The sequence below is a fragment of the Triticum urartu genome, chromosome 7A (genome assembly GCF_056163025.1).
Source record: "Triticum urartu cultivar PI428250 chromosome 7A, HENAU_Tu73, whole genome shotgun sequence".
NCBI classification, from domain to species: domain Eukaryota; kingdom Viridiplantae; phylum Streptophyta; class Magnoliopsida; order Poales; family Poaceae; genus Triticum; species Triticum urartu.
Genome location: NC_141879.1, coordinates 243,977,988 through 243,996,259, shown reverse-complemented (window position 1 = coordinate 243,996,259; position 18,272 = coordinate 243,977,988).

Below are 18,272 nucleotides of genomic sequence, written 5' to 3'. Positions count from 1 at the left end.
AACTACAGCACATGCCCCGGGGCACCAACAAGGAAGCCGACGACATCGCCAGGAGAGCATCCAAGCAACAATCGCAAGAGCCAGGCGTCTTTGAGGAGCGGCTCTTCAAGCCATCAGCTGCGCCACCTCTTTCAAGCATGACTTAGCCTCGGGAGGAGCTCCCCCAGCCCCCGTCCACGAGAGCCCCGACCTATGGACCGACCTCCGGAGCTCGGCTGCTCTTGGCGCTCGAGCCCTAGGAGGAATGCTGGACCAAGGAATTCAAGGAGTACTTGACGCACGGGACGTTGCCAGAGAAGGAAGAGGAGGCGGAGCGCGTGGCCCGCAAGCCACGGCATACTGTATCCAAGATGGTGAGTTATACAGGAAGCGACTGAACGATGTCACACTGCGCTGCATATCCAGCGACCAAGGAAGGGAGTTACTGATTGACATACACGGCGGGGACTGCGGACACCACTCATCATAACTAACCCTCGTCGGCAAGGAGTTCCGCAGTGGATTCTACTGGCCTACAGCACTCAATGACACAGCTGAGCTGGTGAAGTCTTGCGAAGCTTGCCAATTCCACGCCAAGCAAATCCATCAACCTGCTCAGGACCTTCAAACTCTGCCACTCACATGGCCATTCACGGCCTGGGGGCTGGATATCCTAGGCCCGTTCCCACGGGCGCCAGGGGGCTACCGTTACCTCTATGTCGTCGTCGACAAGTTCACCAAGTGGGTGGAAGTGGAAGCCGTCCATACCATCCCAGCCGGCTCTGCTGTCAAGTTCATCAAGGGCCTCGTGGGCCGCTTCGGGGTCCCCAATCGCATCATCACAGATAACTGTTCACAGTTTACTAGCAACCTCTTCAAAACCTCTTGTGCTAACCTTGGAACGCAGATCTGCTACGCTTTGGTGGCCCACCCCAGGAGCAATGGTCAGGCCGAACACGCTAACGCGGAGGTCCTGAGGGTCCTCAAGACCAGAACCTTCATGAAGAAGCTGGAGGCCTACGGCAGGGGCTGGCACGACGAGCTCCAGTCCGTACTATGGTCCATCCGGACCACCGCCACCAAGCCAACGGGAGAGACTCCATTCTTCCTTGTCTACGGAGCTGAAGCGGTCCTCCCTCACGAGGTCAAGCATCGCTCCGCACGGGTCCTGGCGTTCAATGAAATGCAACAGGATGCCACGCGGGGGATGGACCTCGTGTTGGGGGAGGAACATCGCCGCGAAGCTGCGCTACGGGTGACGAGGTACCAGCAAGCACTGCGGCGATACCACCACCGCAATATCCGCTCCAGGACACTCGAGATGGGTGACCTAGTCCTGAGGCGGGTCCTCTCCAGGGAAGGGCTGCATAAGCTTTCACCAATGTGGGAGGGCCCGTTCAAGGTCATCCACATCTCCAGGCCTGGCGCCGTGCGCCTGGAGACACAAGACGGAGTACTAGTCCAAAACACCTGGAACATCCAGCACCTCTGGAAGGTTTACCCATAAAGCAAGGCCCAGAGCCTGTGAAGCAAGGCCCAGAGCCTGTGAAGCAAGGCCCAGAGCCTATGAAGCAAGGCCCAGAGCCTGAGAAGCAAGGCCCAGAGCCTGAGAATAAAGGCCCAGAGCCTGTGAAGAATCGCCGCCCGTGACACTCTCACGTAATAATGAGTTGGGGTTGTACACGCCCCGGAGTCTCAGGAGTGCCGGCCTCATGCCCTGGGGCTCCCGCCCACGCCTAGTGGCAGCACTTAGCTCCGCGTTGGTGAGAAGACTTGAAGACTAGATTAGGTGCCGGACGCGGCTTTTCATTTGCTTTCTGTATTTGGCTCCCTTTTTCTTAATCGAAAATTGCTTTTGGCATTCCTTGCTAATTTGACCCCCTCACCTCTCGCTGCGTTTTCCGGCTTGGGTTAGCTCGTGTTCTCTCTCTCGCATGCCTCGCGAGGGGGCTGGGCAGGTGCTCTCACGAGCATTTCCTCCCTTCTCTGCCTTCTTGTGAGCCACCCTCGTTCGAGCCCAAAAGCTGGCGTGCCTCTCCTAGTCCGTGCCCCACGGGTACCGCGATACAAGGCGCCAGGTGTAACGCCCTCGATGCGGCTATATCTCCCACGTGTCGAAGCACGACTTAGAGGCATAACCGCATTGAAAGCAATGTCGCAAGTGAGGTAATCTTCGCAAACAACCCATGTAATACAATAGGGGGGAAGATACATAGTTGGCTTACAATCGCCACTTCACACAATTACATGAATAAAGCATTACAACATCCAAATACAATCAAGGTCCGACTATGGAACCAAAATAAAAGAAGAACCCCAAATGCGACAAGTCCCCGATCGACCCCAACTGGGCTCCACTACTGATCAACTAGAACGAAACGACACAAAGGACAAGATCTTCATCGAGCTCCGCCTTGAGCTTGGTTGCGTCACCAGCACGGTTCAACGGCACCTGCAAGCTGGTTTTGAAAGTATCTGTGAGTCACGGGGACTCAGCAATCTCACACCCTCGCGATCAAGACTATTTAAGCTTATGGGTAAGGTAAAAGGTATGAGGTGGAGCTGCAGCAAGCGACTAGCATATATGGTGGCTAACATACGGAAATGAGAGCGAGAAGAGAAGGCAAAGCACGGTCGAGAAACTCTTATCAAGAAGTGATCCTAGAACAACCTATGTCAAGCATAACTCCAACACCGTGTTCGCTTCCCGGACCCCGCCGGAAAGAGACCATCACGGTTACACACGCGGTTGATGTATTTTAATTAAGGTCAACTTCAGGTTTTCTACAACCGGACATTAACAAATTCCCATCTGCCCATAACCGTGGGCACGGCTTTCAAAAGTTCAAATCCCTGCAGGGGTGTCCCAACTTAGCCCATCACAAGCTCTCACGGTCAACGAAGGATATTCCTTCTAGCGGGAAGACCCGATCAGACTCGGAATCCCGGTCACAAGACATTTCGACAATGGTAAAACTAAACCAGCAACACCGCCCGAATGTGCCGACAAATCCCGATAGGAGCTGCACATATCTCATTCTCAGGGCACACATAGATGAGCGCTCCATACAACTAAAACCAAACCTCGAGTTTCCCCGAGGGGGCGTTGCACAGGGCTCTAGTTTGGACAACACTCAGAGGAGCACTGGCCCGGGGGGGTAAAATAATGATGACCCTCAAGAGCGCGACTCCCAAGGGAAAAGAAAAGGCTAGGTGGCAAATGGTAAAACCAATGTTGGGCATTGATGTATGAGTTTTATTCAAAGCAAACTGTCAAGGGGTTCCCATAATAGTCCAACCGCGTAAGGAATGCAAAATCCAGGAACATAACACCGATATGACAGAAACTAGGGCGCAAGGGTGGAACAAAACACCAGGCATAAGGCTGAGCCTTCCACCCTTTACCAAGTATATAGATGCATTAATTAAATAAGAGATATTGTGATATCCCAACAAGTAAACATGTTCCAACACGGAACAACATCTCCATGTTCCAACAAGGAACAAACTTCATCTTCACCTGCAACTAACAACGCTATAAGAGGGGCTGAGCAAAGCGGTAACATAGGCAAACAATGGTTTGCTAGGACAAGGTGGGTTAGAGGCTTGGTTCAAAAATATGGGAGGCATGATAAGCAAGTGGTAGGTATCGCAGCATAGGCATAGCAAAAGAGCGAGCAACTAGCAAGCAAAGATAGAAGTGATTTCGAGGGTATGGTCATCTTGCCTGAAATCCCGCAAGGAAGAAGAATGAGTCCATGAAGAAGACAAACGGACGTAGACGAACGGTTCCTCACAAACGTGACATTACCGGAACCAACCCGAAGAAGCAAACACCGGAAAACAAGCACACAACATAGTAAACATCCAACACATGAACATGGTATGATATGCGGGATGCGGGATGCGATGCATATGCAAGATTTGCAAAGGAATGATGGAACCTGACCTCAACTTGGAAATCCAAGTGTTCCACTGGAAAGATGAGATGAAATCACTTGAAAACGATATAAAGAACGCCGGAATCGGAGGTACGGTTTGGGAATGGCAAGCGATTCAAATATGGCACCGGTCTGCGATATACAGCAAGTAGCCATTTAATGCAACAAGATGAACATGCTACAGCACCCAAACATGGCAACAAAATACATGGCAGGGATACATTTATGATGCTTACCAAAAGATGAACACTGAGCTACGGCCAATTCATCCATTAACAGGTTAAAACAAGCATGGCAAAAATGCAAACGGTAAACAGATCTCAGACTTAGTGAAATTAACACTTGTCTAGAATTTCAGATCAGGTAGCACACTTCGGAGCATGAAAACTATATGCTACAGCGCCTGAACATGCCAAAGTAAAGCATGGCATGGAGCTACTCAAAGAGCTTAACAAAAGTCCCTTAGTGACCTTGAGCCAAAAGGGATCAGAAAATACAATTGCAAGCATGTGAACATGGCAAAAACATAATCACACTCTCAGACTTAGAGAAAAACTGGAGCCTGCAAAACAGATATCAAGTAGGCATGTTTACGAGCTCGATGCACTCACTATAGAGCATGTCATGACAATCTAAGCATGCACCCATCAAGAATACACATTATACAAGCTAGACATGGAAAGAACAATAACATAGCATCTACGGATCAACTATAACATCCTCGGCAAAATCGCTAACAAGTAGACAATCTGCCCAGATACACGAAATGACAAAAGTAGAGCTCGATTGACTCAAGCTAGGGTGCTCCATAATTGCAAACAAAGACATGGATGGATAGAGCACTACAAGATTAACAAAACATCCTTACTGATAATCCTCAAAAGAGGCACAGATCACTAGGAAACAACATGAACATATGGTATATTGAGATAAACAGATCAAGGACTTAGTGGAATTGCTAAGTCCCTGAAATCAGCATTAACGAATGCTCCACTTTGCAAGCTTGTGCTAGTCACCACACATATCGCAAAAATACATGGATTGCACCTCTGGAAAGATGGCATGGCATATAACAAAACACATGTAGAGCTCATGAGCATATCATGCACACAATAATCATGGCAAAAATGACAAATATCTAAATGGAGCAGCAGATCTGACAATTATCTCAACTAGCATTCTTCCAACAGCATTTCGGGCATCAAAATGAACTCAAATGAAAATGATGCAATGATATAAAATGATGTGCTCTCTGAGACGAACATTTTGATATGCTACACGCCCAAGACGGAGCTACGGATGCAAAGTTACGATGCGATGAACATAAGCATATGAATCTCGGAAACTCGGGGACTTAGTGAAATCTCGAGGGGAAAAAGTCAACCTCTCAGATCCGCATCGGGGCGGCGCGCGAACCGAGGCTCGTCGAAGATCCTCGCCGGAGAAGAGGAGCACGGTGGCCGGTGTCATGGGAGCTCGCCGGAGTAGGCAGGGGGCGGCGGCCGAAGCGCGGGCGGCGGGGCCGGCGACGTGCGGGCCGCGCGGCGTTGGCAAGGCGGTGGAGGACGGCGGCTAGAGCAGCGCCGGCGAGGCAGCAGACGCCGGCGGAGGCGCGGCGAGGTGCCGGCGAAGGCGAACGCCGGCAAAGGGCAGCGGAGCGGCACGCAGCTCGGGCTCCCGCGCGGGGAGTCGCTCGGGCGAGCGGCGGCGGCGACCGGGCCGGGCGGGCCCGCGATGGGCTCCGCGGGCCGGCGCGGTGGAGACGGCGGTGGGGGCGCATGGTGGCTCAGGATTGGGCGCGGGGGCGGCGGCGGACATGTCCGGCGGCGGGGAAAATGTCCGGTGACGCAGAGGAGGATTGGATCTAGGGTTTCGAGGAAGAAGACACGGGAATTTCGGGAGGGGTCCTTTATATAGGCATAGAGGGAGCTAGGAGAGTCCAAATGAGGTGCGATTTGCGGCCACGCGATCGTGATCGAACGACCGAGATGATGGAGAGGTCTTAGGTGGGTTTTGGGCCAAATTGGAAGGGTGTTGGGCTGCAACACACAAGAGGTCTTTTCGGTCCCTCGGTTAACCGTTGGAGTATCAAACGAAGTCCAAATGGTACGAAACTTGACAGGCGGTCTACCGATAGTAAACCAAGGCTGCTTGGCAAGTCTCGGTCCAATCCGGAAATGTTTAATCCCCACACATGAGAAGAAGGTAAAAAATGACCACCGGAGGAGATAGGAGCGCCGGAATGCAAAACGGACAACGGGGAAAATGCTCGGATGCATGAGACGAACACGTATGCAAATGAGATGCACATGATGACATGATATGCAATGCATGACACGCAAGCAAAGACAAGGCAACAACAGCGAATAACTGGAAGACACCTGGCGCATCGGTCTCGGGGCGCTACACCAGGTCAGGGCCAGGGAGAACGGCAAATCTTTTAACACACTTCCTAACGAGCTTTTGTAGTTCCCGAGCAAATACAGGCCACCAAGGCAAGATGAACGCGAGGAAATGAGCGCCTCATGAGGAAGAGGGCGTCCCGGATATACCAGGTTAAGTTATCTCTGCACCAAATAACGACGCAACATGCACTGTGCCACAACCGAGGAACCATAGTTCGATACATGCCCCCATGGGCCCAAACTGGTTACATTCTTGATGCAGGAAAAAGAGTAAACAAAAGCAGCGTTGCAGCAATCTGCGGAGGCAGACCCCTAGCGGCACCCCGAGCCTAGTCGGATCCTTCTTCGCGCTTCACGGAGACGCGTCGACGAGATGACCCGATGCCACCTTCAAAGCGGGCGCGGCGGCGCATCGGCTGGTCGTGGCCACTACTGCTGGAGGTGTCACCAGAGGAAGAGCCGCCGTAGCTAGACAAGACACAGCCGCCCCCGAGGGCAGGCTCGCCCTCATCCTCGTCGTGACCGTCCCCGAGACCGAGCACCTCCTCACCATCGTTCGCCTCGGGGCAGCACCCGGCGCAGCGACCATCTTCCCCAAACACCCTCATGAAGAGGGTTGATTCGCCATCGTACTTAAAGTGGAGGGCGCACCGCCGGCCCAAGCCGTGCGCGCGGGCGAATGTCTGCCAACCGCGGGCCAAGGCAATGTTGCCCGCGGCAAAAGTTGCGACTGCAACCCAAGAGGCCTTGCTACAGCAACCATCCGCCTGCAGCCAGAGTCCGCCTGGACCAGAGGCCGGCAGCTCATCGGCGAAGAAGCGCGGAAGCTGGAGCCAGTTGCCGGTCGGATTCTCTGACCAGACGACAAACTCCGGCGACACTTCCGCCGTGTGGAAGCACGGACGGGGGGCTGCGCCACCAAAGCACGCCTCCCCTCTTCAACTGGACCGCCATGGCTGGGACGATCCCCTCCGCGTGTCGTGGTGCCGCTCCGACAGTGGGCCGCACCAGGGGACGCGGCGTGCTTGCGCGGACGGCCACATCCGCGCTTGGGCGCCGGCGAGCTGGGTCCCTCGCGAGGGGCCTTTCCCTTCTCGGCGGTGGAGAGCTTCCTTCATGGCGCCATTGGTGGCACGGCGAGCGATAGAGCGAGGAAAGAGAAGCAAGAAAGCAAGGAAGAGATGGGCAACGGGGGCTCAGTCCCCCTCCCCATTTATAGCAAGAGAAGGCCAACCGGCACCTCCCATGATCGCAGGTAATGATGGTTTTCCTTGCATGTCGCAGGGACTCGTCAAGTCGTGCAGTTGCCGAGGCAACGTGGGGAAGCGGAGACACCCACATCTAATCAACCGCCATGCGTCAACCGAGGTCACCGGCTTTTGGGGCCCGCGGTGCTCCGTGCTTGACCCTTGGCATCGCCGCGAAGCCAAGCCCGAGCGCACCTTGCGCCCGGGGGCTACTGTCGATGTTCTGGGAACGGGCTCCCTAGACTTGCCTGCCTGCGGCCCGCTACATGGCTAAGCCAGCAGGCCGTACGGCCCATCTTCATCAACAAGGCATCCATGACCCTCATGAGGGGCCAAGCCTCGCAAGGCGGATGACGCAAGACCTCCTCTAGAGTGGCCTAGTCAGGCAGGCTCACGAGGAGCGGAGATATCAAGGCAAGGCGAACCTCATGAGGCTCTCGTGACGTGAGCCATGACCATCAACACCAGGCGGGTGCCAGCGCGTGCAGCGTCTTTGTTTCCTCTTTGGTGCTAAGGAAACCAGCGCAGGCGAGGAGTACCGAGGCATCAGGCAAAGGTTGTCATTTTGGTGCAACAAGACCAGGACTAGAAGGATGGCAAGACGGAGGTCATCGTGGAGCCCAAGACGGTGTCACCACCAGAGCCTTTCGCAGGCGCGGACCACCTTTTGTCGGGATGGCTTGTACTAGATGTCCCCCTTCAAATTTGCCTGCCATTGTTGGCTCCCTTCCCGCTTAATATTTGGGAAGAGGACCAGGGCCTCTATAAATAGGACTAGTCACTACCATAGGCAGGAGAGGATGGATTCAGCCCATCCCTAGCCACATAAGTTAGCCAAGCACAAGAACACCTCAACCTTAGGAGGTTGTTCTCCCCCTTGTATTGTTCATCATCAGCCCAAGAGGCAATCCACCACCACCACACTGAAGTAGGGTATTACACCACAATGGTGGCCCAAACCAGTATAAATCTTGTGTCTTTCTGTGTTGCGAGTTCGTCGAGTTCGCCCGCGAGATCTTAGCGAGCTAGGGCGTAGATCAGTGGGAGGAAAAGACTTCGTGCGCACCCCAGTGTTCAAACCTTAAGGGTTTGCCGGAACCCCACATCCGACAGCACCATCGAAATCCATTGAGACGACACCATATGAACTGTGGTTTGGCAAGAAACTCAAGTTGTCGTAAGTTTGGGGCTGCGATGCTTATGTGAAAAAGCTGCAACCTGATAAGCTCGAACCCCAATCGGAGAAATGTGTCTTCATAGGATACCCAAAGGAAATTGTTGGGTATACCTTCTATCACAGATCCGAAGGTAAGATATTCATTGCTAAGAATGAATCCTTTCTAGAGAAGGAGTTTCTCTTGAAAGAAGTGAGTGGGAGGAAAGTAGAACTTGATGAGGTAACTGTACCGTCTCCCTTATTGGAAAGTAGTTCATCACATAAATCAGTTCCAGTGATTCCTTCACCAATTATTGAGGAAGTTAATGATGATGATCATGAAACTTCTAATCAAGTTACTAACGAACCTCGTAGGTCAACTAGAGCAAGATCCGCACCAGAGTGGTACGGTAATCCTGTTCTGGAGGTCATGTTACTTGACCATGACAAACCTATGAACTATGAGGAAGCGATGATGAGCCCAGATTCCACAAAATGGCTTGAGGCCATGAAATCTGAGATGGGATCCATGTATGAGAATAAAGTATGGACTTTGATTGACTTGCCCGATGATCGGCAAGCCATAGAGAATAAATGGATCTTCAAGAAGAAGACTGACGCTAACGGTAATGTTACTATCTACAAAGCTCGACTTGTTGCGAAAGGTTTTCGACAAGTTCAAGGAGTTGACTATGATGAGACCTTCTCACCCGTAGCGATGCTTAAGTCCGTCCGAATCATGTTAGCAATTGCCGCATTTTATGATTATGAAATTTGGCAAATGGATGTCAAAACTGCATCCGGAGGGCTAGGTCCGTAGATAGGCCGAATACTCATTACCATAGCCATACAAGCTAGACCTCTGGGGTTTAGTCATTACGATCTCGAGGTAGATCAACTCTTGTAATACTCGTATTCATCAATATCAATCAAGCAGGACGTAGGGTATTACCTCCATAGAGAGGGCCCGAACCTGGGTAACATCGTGTCCCTTGTCTCCTGTTACCATCGACCCTAGACGCACAGTTCGGGACCCCCTACCCGAGATCCGCCGGTTTTGACACCGACATTGGTGCTTTCATTGAGAGTTCCACTGTGCCATCGACGACAGGATCGATGACGCGCCTCATCCTTAAAGACAATATCACTATCGGAGGAGAACTGGCCCGAGGCCAAACCATCCGGTTGGGCAGCTTTACCATGACCGCCCATTCGGCCATTAAGCCGACGATGACCTCTGGGGCCATCGAATATCCTCTTCGTATCAACCCCAAACAGTCCAAGAAGATGGATCCGGTGGAGTTTTCGTCTTTAAATGAGCTCCTTGATCATATCGCCGCCCTGGGAATCGCCGCAGATTACGATCGGATCGGGCTTAAACCCGACCAAAGAGAAATCAAATATCCACTGATCACCCACCAGATAGCGGTGGTCGAGGAGCAAGACGGCGGCTCTTCCCCTATACTGAAGATGGACTACGTCCGGATCGCCGACACTACAGAGCCGGATACCCACCCGCAAAAGGAGGTGACCGGCCTTCCGAACGTAGAATCGGATGGCGGGCAAAGGCAACCAGAAGATACTCCGGAGCCCGGACTGTTCAGTCTGGAAAAACTTCAGACTCTAGATCATCGACATTGGTGCTTTCATTAAGGGTACCAAAGAAGGACAAATCCTGGCGGTTGTGCATCGATTTTAATGACCTCAATAAGGCCTGCCCTAAGGATCCCTTCCCCCTCCCCCGCATTGATCAAATCATTGATGCTACCACAGGAAATGACTCACTGTGTTTCCTTGATGCATATTCCGGATACCATCAAATCAAAATGAAGGAGTTCGATCAAGCTGCAACAGCATTCATCACCCCATATGGGCCATTCTGCTTCAACACCATGCCCTTTGGGCTCAAGAACATCGGTGCCACATACCAACGCATGATTCAAACATGCCTGGAGAAGCAGATCGGCAAGACAGTTGAAGCTTATGTGGACGACATCGTCATCAAACCTAGGCGCGTCGAAACACTAATAGACGATTTAGGTCTGACATTTGATAACCTCTGCGCATATGACATTAAGCTCAATCCGGAAAAGTGCATTTTCGGTGTCCCTGCAGGAAAACTGCTGGGCTTCATCGTTTCCAATAGAGGAATTGAAGCAAATCCAGCCAAAATCCGAGCTCTATCACAATTGGCTATGCCAACAGACCTTAAACAAGTCCAAAAGGTCGCGGGTTGCGTGGCAGCTCTAAGCCGCATTATCCCCAGATTGGGAGAAAAGGCACTACCACTCTATCGCCTTCTACGGCAAACCGATCACTTCGAGTGGACGGGCGCGGCAATAGCTAGACTAGAGGAAATAAAAACCCTCCTTGCGAGCAACCCAATCCTGGCCGCGCCAAACGTTGGTGAACCGATGTTATTATACATATCGGCAACACATCAGGTGGGGAGCGCCGTGCTCGTCGTTGAACGAGAATAGGACGGACACAAATTCCCACTTCAGAAGCCAGTATACTACGTATCCACTGTCCTTACACCATGCAAATCCCGGTACCCCCATTATCAAAAGATAGCATACGCGGTCTTCATGGCATCCCGAAAGCTCCGTCACTACTTCCAGGAGTGTTCGATCACGGTGGCTTCCGAAGTACCATTCAATGACATTATAAACAACCGCAATGCCACGGGCCGGATTGCCAAATGGGCCATTGAGCTCTTTCCATTTGATATTAGATACAAACCACGTTGAGCTATTAAATCCCAAGTACTGGCTGACTTCATCGCCTAATGGACAGAGGCTGAACTCCCTAAAGAGTACGGCGCATATTCCAATTAGGTTATGTATTTTGATGGCTCCAAAATGCTGGCAGGGCTAGGGGCGGGCGTCGTTTTAACGTCACCTACTGGAGACGTTGTTCTGTACGTACTCCAAATACTATACACAGACTCCAACAATGCAGCCGAATACGAGGCCTTGTTGCATGGTCTCCGGATGGCTGTATCCATGGGCATACAACGCCTAGAAGTGCGCGGGGACTCAAACCTTGCAATATCTCAAATCAATGGAGACTTCGACGCTAAAGATCCGAAGATGGCAGCTTATCGTAATGCCATCATAAAAATGTCGGGCCGGTTCGAGGGGCTCGAGTTCCATCATGTGGCTCGAGAAAGTAATCAAGCGGCGGACGTTCTTGCTCGTATCGGCGCTACACGCGACCCCGTCCCACCTAATATCTTTCTGGAAAGGCTTTTTAAGCCATCCGTGGTGTGCAGGGGGAAACGGCAACACTAGTCTGGATCTGAACATAACCCCAGATTCCGAAAACACCGACATCATCAGAGGCTCAGCCACCAAAATAACATCGTCGGCACATCTCATCATGGCAGTCATTCCCCATGGACCGAACCCTTCCTGGCCTACCTTAATAGGAAGGAGCTTCCTGAGGACCAGAATGAGGCCTGCCACATTGTCCAGCGTTCGAAGGCCTACAAGGTTCATGATGGAGAGCTCTATAAGAAAAGCGCTACCGGAGTCCTTCAAAGATGTATCTCTGAGGAGGAGGGCGGAAGCTCCTGGCTGAGATTCATGCCGGTCTCGGCGGGCACCACGCCACAGCTTGGGCCCTTGTTAGCAAGGCCTTCCGTACAGGGTTCTATTGGCCGACGGCCCGAGCGGATGCACAGGACCTTGTCCAACGTTGCGTTGGATGCCAACTCTTCGCCAACCAAAGCCATATGCCCCCCACCGCCCTACAAACAATCCCCATCACTTGGCCTTTCGCGGTCTGGGGACTGGATGTGGTTGGACCCTTTAAAGGAGGAAGCCATAAGAAAAAATATTTGCTAGTCATGGTGGATAAATTTACCAAGTGGATAGAGGCCAAACCAGTTAAAACGGCCGAGTCCAGGACAGTAATAGAGTTTATGGTGTTCCGCACAGCATCATCATCGATAACGGCTCCAATTTCACAGCCGACGAAGTGAAAACCTGGTGTGCTAATCTGGGCATCAAGCTCGATTACGCCTCTGTCTATCATCCATAGACAAATGGCCAAGTCGAACGAGCCAATGGTCTTATTATGAACGGCATTAAGCCTAGACTAGTGCGGTCTTTGAAGGAATCAGACAAGCACTGGGTTGAGGAGCTCGACTGCGGACCACTCCCAATCGCACTACCGGAAGGTGTACGGCGCAGAGGAAGTACTACCCTACGACATTATTCATGACTCACCTCGAGTGCGCATGTACGAAGAGAGAGAGGCCGAGATCGATCGGAGGGACAGCTTAGACGCCCTGGAGGTGGAGCGCGATGTCGCAAAAGCCTGTTCCGCATTTTATCAATAGTAGGCTCGCAGATATCAAAGCAGAGAAGTGCGGGCCAAAACTTACAACGTCGGCAAACTCGTTCTACGCCTGCCAGAGAAGAAAAAGGACAAACTCAAGCCCAAGTGGGAGGGTCCCTTCATCATAGACGAAGTTCTCACCGGAGGAGCGTACCGCTTGCGTGATGCGTCAGACAATCGACTACAGCCGAATCCCTGGAACGTGGCCAGACTCCGAATATTCTATGCCTAGCACCGAACTCTTTGTTCGTATCCTTTCTCTTATTGTTTTCATCATTTTTTTCTCTCTTTTCGTTTTTTCTCTTTAGCCTTCAAGGCTTTCGTGCGATTAGACCATGCACCCCCGATGCATACATCTTCAAGTATGTACGTCTCTCATACCTGGGGGCTTCTTGGACAGAAGCTTGATATTTCTATTTTCCGAGCATAAAGCTCATCACATATGCGTTTTCTCCAATATGTACCTTTTCTTTGCCATTATATGCATCGATATGACCTAAGTTTTGGCCAAGCTGGGTTGTCTGGCTCCTATGCTTATGCCCTACGTTCCCGTTAGTTCGGCTAGGGCATAAAGGGAGCACCCCTGTGATTGTTACTGCCGGGTCATCCGGATGTGTACCTCGGACTGGGTGAAGCCGAAATCTAGCGTTCTTAAGGGAATATTCGGTCGGTGAACTAAAGATGTTTTTGCACTCACTCCATTATGAACCCCCAGAGGTCACATACACTGTGATTTTTTCATCATAGTCCGGACATGCACGTAGATGCATGCACACCCAGGGAAAGGAACCCTTTACGGAACTACTCTCTCTGGAAGATGTTTCTTACAATTTCAATGTAATATAACATAACTAGTCGGATACAACTTGTCTGTTCAAGCACCTATGATCCCTACGCCTGGTTTCCACGCATACCCCGGTCGATTTTTCCGCTCAGGTATTCGGAAACACTCTGCACCTTCGGGTAGAGAGATCGAAGCGAAAAGGTCGACCATGACAATCGTTTTACAATCCAGCTAGAAGGAAAATACATAGTCACTTAGGACTTAAAAACTTCCTCCTCTATACCGTCCAATAGGCAGTCTACTTTTCAATCATGTTGAGAGTATCTAGCAGCCACCTCCACTTGGCCATATACTAAACTAACAGGAATTTCTTCCCCATCTGACCCTAGCGGTCTGACCCAGGCCATGTGATTCGGATCCAGCTTGGTATATCGTGTTTTTACCATGGCCCATGCCTCTCACGCACCCTCTCGGCAGGCCGATATCTTCCATAGTAGGATATGCCGCCGCGCTCCCTTGAACAGCTCTACAAGCTTCTCCATACTCCCTGGAGGGGAGTTGGATGGCGATAAGGCCTTAGCTACACTCCGCATTGACTGCTGAGCTTGCTCGTGCAATTGCGACAGCCCTTGCAGAAGATCACTTGATGATCCGGACGCCTCCTCTTCGGGACGGCCCGTTAATATACCTGCAATCACAGCTATATCAGCTACTTTTACTTCCAAACTGTTATAAGGTAAATACGGCCACATACTGAATATGCCGCCTCGAAGTTTGTTGTTCTCCTTCATGGAGTCGGCTAGCTGGGCCCGCACATCCTTCAGCTCTTCGCCCAGCTGGGTGTTTGCATGTTGGAGTTTGTTTTTCTCCTGTCTGACACGGGTCAAAACCCGCTCGCCTGCGGCATGCAGTCTTTTCGAGTCTTTTTCCTCCAATTGATCCGATGATCCTGTTATAAGATAAAGCCGCAGTGTTAACATAGTCGCTACGCAATAACTGTTTCTCGATGGAGGGAAATATCACCAGAAGACGCCGCTTTGGATTTTTCCAGTTCGGCGGTCACTGCGTTTAATTGTGTACGTCACTTTTCTAGCTCTTGGGCTAGCACGTCGTTCTTCTCCGACAGAATTTGGTCACGCAGCGACCCTCAAATCAGTTGTCCCAACTACTTTAAGTCTCGGGGGCTACTGGCATATGATTATTATAGTCAGACAAAGTAAACTTACCTGCACATCTTTTAAATGCTGCTTTGTGGCTCTGTTAAGCCCATCTCGAGCAGCTCGAATATATGCATCAGTCGAGCTGAAGGCGTTAAATGCCTGTTCTGAAAAGCCAGGGTCTTGTAAAACGGCCCTGCGGCGCTGATGATTCATGGCGCTCTCCACTTCCGAGTTGGTGACGGATACATCATCTGAATCCTCGGCTGGAGGACAGTCCGGCATCACCCCCGCATCAGCCCCCGTCTTCATGGCAGGATCTGGATCCTGGCTGCGGGAAGTATGACCGGCCAGACCCCCGGATATAGTCCGGCACACCTTTTTCCTGATACAGGGTAAACGGAAAGGTCACAGTTGGATGTGACTGCCAAGGTGCATATTTGCAAATTCATACCTCTTTGATGAAGGCTCGGTCGTATCTTCGTTTGCCTTCCTCTTCGAAGGCGTGCCTGGTGTGAGGGGCGCTCTCTTTGGAGATGCCCCCGAGGCAGCGTGGCGCGCCGAACGCCTCCCCTTTTGAGCACAGGACAGTGTGGTGGGTAAGGGGGAATGAGAAAACTCTCTTGGACAAGGTATCTCCGGATTACTTACATGTGAAGCAGGAAGGAGGCCGGGGTAATCGGTGATGATGGGTACATCTGTACCGTCATAGCTCATCTGATAGAATATTCCATCCTCGAGCTACACAAATATGTCCGGATCTTCCTCATATCCGGGGTCAAGATCTCGGTTGCGATTCTCCGGCTAGGGGGGAGGGTCATGGATCCCCTCGACAGCCTTTCGCCATTCCTGTTATAAGCGGATAAGATACTGCCTGTCAAGAATGATTCAGGGACAGGAGTAAAATAGTGGAGCTGAAGCTTACCCAGCTGGGAGGATTATACATGGAAAATCCGTCTCAATATTGGAGAGGGTGAACTCCTCCTTCTCCCCTTTATACAGCTCGGCCAGTATTTTGGCCAGGACGGCAGGGGTCTTCGGGCCCTTCCGACCATAGCGTGAGGCGTCGTCTTCCTCGTTATAATGCCACATGGGCAGCCCTCTATATTGGAGTGGCTGGACCCCACGTGTTATAGAGATCGCCATTACCTCGACTATTGACAATCCGGATTGGGCAAGCATCTTAATCTTGCCTAGCAGCAGGCTGATCTCTGCACTATCCTATTCCTCGAGGCTCCGAGGACGCCAGCTATGGCGTTTCTTCAACGGAGCATTTGAAAACTCGGGGAGGCCCATGCGGACGGGGTCGGGTAGAGCGACGTCGTCGATGTAAAACCATTCGGAAGGCCACTCTTTGGGAGCTTTCTTCGGCATGCCGGACAGGTATCCGGTCCCGGCGATGCGCCACACTTCGGCTCCTCCCACTTAAAAAATTGACCCACCTTGATTGCGAGGGACGAGGCAGAACAGTCTTCTCCATAAATCAAAATGGGCCTCGTAGCCTAGGAATATCTCGCATAGAGCAACATAACCCGCAATATGAAGGATAGAGGCGGGAGTGACACTGTGCAGTTGGAGGTCGTAATACTCCAGCAGACCTCGGAGGAAGGGATGGATCAGAAATCCAACACCTTTAACAAGAAGGGGACGAAGCATACTCATTCTCCCCTGGACGGATTGGGGAAGTTCTCCGTTTGAGCCCCACCCTTGAAGGACGTCATCCCTGCTCGTACAGGGACCAAGTCCGCGGGGGGAAGAAAGCCCTATGTTGGCAGCTTCGCCAGCTGACTGTGCGATACGGAACATCTCCCCCAATCACCCTCCTTGGAGTCGTGGGGGTGAGAGGAAGAGCTGGGAGCGCTAGCCATGTTGGAGTGGTTTTTCTTAGCAAGCTCTGACGATTTTTCGCAGGGTGTGAAATGGATCTGGGATCTATTCTCTTTAAATAAGCACCTTTGTGGTATGGTCGGGGTGGTATATGCAAAAAATACCCCGACCTCTCCCATTCGCTTGACACGTGGAAACTGAAGTTGTTGATGCACAGAAGCCAAGGGGTACAGCATTAAATGGAAGGCCGAGCACACTACTCGGAAGTCATCGGTGGAGGAACCCGCCTTGCAATGCCGAAGATAATATATGTGTCGAACACCTCGTCATTGAAGACTGGTTCAGGGGCAACTGAGGGAGTCCTGGACTAAGGGGTCCTCCGGCGTCCGGCCTATTAGCCATGGGCCGGACTGCTAGGCTATGAAGATATGAAGACCGAAGACTGCACCCATGTCCGAATGAGACTTTCCTTGGCGTGGAAGGCCATCTTGGCGGCCAACTATGTAGATTCCTTTCTCTATAATCGACCTTGTGTAACCATAGATTCCTCCCTTGTCTATATAAACCGGAGGGCTAGGTCCGTAGATAGGCCGAATACTCATTACCATAGCCATACAAGCTAGACCTCTAGGGTTTAGCCATTACGATCTGGAGGTAGATCAACTCTTGTAATACTCGTATTCATCAATATCAATCAAGCAGGACGTAGGGTATTACCTCCATAGAGAGGGCCCGAACCTGGGTAACATCGTGTCCCTTGTCTCCTGTTACCATCGACCCTAGACGCACAGTTCAGGACCCCCTACCCGAGATCCCCCGGTTTTGACATCGATAATGGCCCCTCTTTCCCTCTCCCACTCCTTCCTTCTTCTCCTACTTGGACTAGGAAAGGGGGGACCGATTCCTACTTGGAATAGGGTCCCCCCTTGGGCGCGCCCCTTGTCGGTGTCAAAACCGGCGGATCTCGGGTAGGGGGTCCCGAACTGTGCGTCTAGGCCGGATGGTACCAGGAGGCAAGGGACACGAAGTTTTACCCAGGTTCGGGCCCTCTTGATGGAGGTAAAACCCTACGTCCTGCTTGATTGATATTGATGATATGGGTGTTACAAGAGTAGATCTACCACGAGATCAGAGAGGCTAAACCCTAGAAGCTAGCCTACGGTATGATTGTATGTTGTGATTGTTGTCCTACGGACTAAAACCCTCCAATTTATATAGACACTAGAGAGGGTTAGGGTTACACAAGGTCGGTTACAAAGGAGGAGATATCCATATACGTATTGCCTAGCTTGCCTTCCACGCCAAGTAGAGTCCCATCCGGACACGAGACGAAGTCTTCAATCTTGTATCTTCATAGTCTAAGAGTTCGGCCAATGGAGATAGTCCGGCTGTCCGGAGACCCCCTAATCTAGGACTCCCACAGTAGCCCCTG